Source organism: Geospiza fortis, unplaced genomic scaffold, assembly GCF_000277835.1.
Source record: "Geospiza fortis unplaced genomic scaffold, GeoFor_1.0 scaffold183, whole genome shotgun sequence".
In the NCBI taxonomy this organism is placed as follows: Eukaryota; Metazoa; Chordata; class Aves; order Passeriformes; family Thraupidae; genus Geospiza; species Geospiza fortis.
The window spans coordinates 783,735-786,003 of record NW_005054447.1 but is presented as its reverse complement, the minus strand read 5'-3'; the positions used below and the strand labels follow the sequence as shown (position 1 = coordinate 786,003).

General features: G+C 59.2%; 1 protein-coding gene across 1 annotated transcript in view; it reads right to left on the bottom strand.

Moving 5' to 3' along the window:
• Positions 1–2,269, bottom strand: part of BACE1 (beta-secretase 1) — an 11,009-nt gene that overhangs the window by 3,816 nt on the left and 4,924 nt on the right. The gene's annotated exons all lie outside the window — the stretch shown is intronic.

The following is a 2,269-nucleotide window of genomic DNA, read 5'->3' as shown; positions in this document are numbered from 1 at the left end:
GGATAGCCGAGGTGGCATAGCCCGGGTAGGATAGCCCAGGTGGGATAGCCCGGGTGGGATTGGGGCTGTCCGAGCCTCCTGGCTGTGCTGGGCAGCAGAGCTCGGGGTAAGCCCTGGCCCCAGACCCAGGAGCTGCTTCACAGCAGCACCCCGGGCAGCAGCTCCAGGGCTTTGGCCCCTAATCTGTGCAGGCAGAGGCAGAGGAAGGAGGTTAATGCGCTTGTGTTAATCGCAGCAGCACCGGCTGCAGCTGCCCAGGGCTCCCCCTGACAGGGGCTGGCATGTCCTGAGTGCCCCAGCTCCACCTTCCTGCCCAGGGGAATGCTTCAGGCCGTGGGTAAAGACCAGAGCAGCACATTCATCCCCCCAGTACCCACCCTGGGCGGGTGCCAGCTCAGCACACACCACACAGCCTGGCAACCCGGCAGCAGCATTGCCAGGGCTGCTCCCAGCTCTGTGCCATTAGGGGCCACCTGCTCCATCCACACAGCTCATCTGCAATCCCCAGGGCACCCAGAGGAGACCGGTTTCCCTGGAGAAGGACCTGCTGAGCTGACACTGCAGGGAGAGGAGGCAGGGAGGGCTTTTCCTCTCACAGGCTCCATCCTGCTGAGGGGGTCACGCACAGGACCCACGTGGAGAGGACCCAGATCCTTGAGACTCAGCCCAGCCATCCATTCAGGCCAGGACATGGCACGTGAACTGGGGAGGCCAGGACATGTGTGGCAGTCCCTACACTGCCTGAAACCTGTCCCTGGAAGTGACAGCCCCTCCAGGCACCTCAGCAGCAGCACTGGCTCCGTGCCACGCGTGTCCCTAGAGCTGTGTGCTGCTCCTGGGGCACCAATCCTGTGCCACCTGTCCCAAAACACCAGCTCCTGCTGCTCGGCTCACCCCTCTCCCCTGTGTGTTTATGAATCAGCCCGTTCTGGGGAGCCAGGGAAACCAACATGCTTGGGCACATGGAATGTGTGAGCAATCAGCTGCTGACGCTGACTTGGCAGCGCAGCACGGCTCAGAACCAAAATTAAAGCACAAGGGGACACAGAAACTTCCTTGTCAGCATCGGGAAGGTGAAAGGAAAGGTGAGGAGATGGATCACCATCTCCCTGCTGCGTGAGAGCCTTTGGGAAGGATGCACCCACCCCGGGGCAAACACGCCCCCAATTTCCTGCAGAGGCACAGCAGAACTCTTTCATAGGAATCCTCTCATTCCATTGCAGTGCCTGGAGGGATTCTGCTCCAGCACACACACACACACACACACACACACACACACACACACACACACACACACACACACACACACACACACACACACAGGCACCACGTTTGCATTTGGAAGCAATCCAAGGCTAGAAGATGCTGCCCAAAGGGTGGCTGGCTCCGGAACGCGCGGGTGCCTGAACAGGTGGTTTGCACGGAAATTATCTGGCAGCTGCGACACGTGGCAGGCAGGAGATGATGAAATCACATTTAAAACCAGATTTTAGAAATAATCTCCTCCCTTTTTTTCCCTCCTAAACATACCCTGCCAGGCAATATAGCCCAGGCACACAGGGACAACACAACAGTGCTCCCAGAGATGCAATTTCCATGGCAGTGGTATCATTCCTCCATCCACATCTTGCTCCCATTGCTCTTCTCCCACCACGCACACAGAGCACAGCCAGCTCGTGGGGAAAGCCAGCCTTTATTTCACAGCCTGTGTGGGTGCTGGCTGTTCTGGCAGCACCCAAAAAGCGGTGATGGCAGGCATGAGGGAATGTGGCCCTGTGCTTGGAGGAACTGGAGCCTCAACCACTGAGCTGGACCTCTGGGCCAGACTTGTTGCTGGTGACAACGGGGATCAGGATGGGCACAAAAGGATTTAGCAGTGAGAACATCCCCGATCTCATCCATAAAAGAGGGGAGGAGCTGGTTGCTCTGTGCTGTGTGACTGGCACCTGGCCCTCAGCATTCACCCCGTCCCCAGCGGGCAGGCACACGGTGCCACACGAGCTGGGCAGCGTGTGAGGGATGCTGACAAAAAGATGGAGCAGGATCAGAGCCTGGTGACGCACCAACGCCTGCTCTGCTGGCTCTCTGGGTCCCTTTCCATCCCATTTTCCTGCACTTTGCCTCCCCACGCTGCCCCAACTCCTGCACAGCACAAACCATCACGAGGTCCCCGGGAAAGCCGAGCTCGGGAGGATTTCTGGAGAATTTCCGCGGCCGGGAGCAGCAGGCAGAGCCAGGCAGCAGCTGCGCCCGGGGCTGCGCTGGGAGG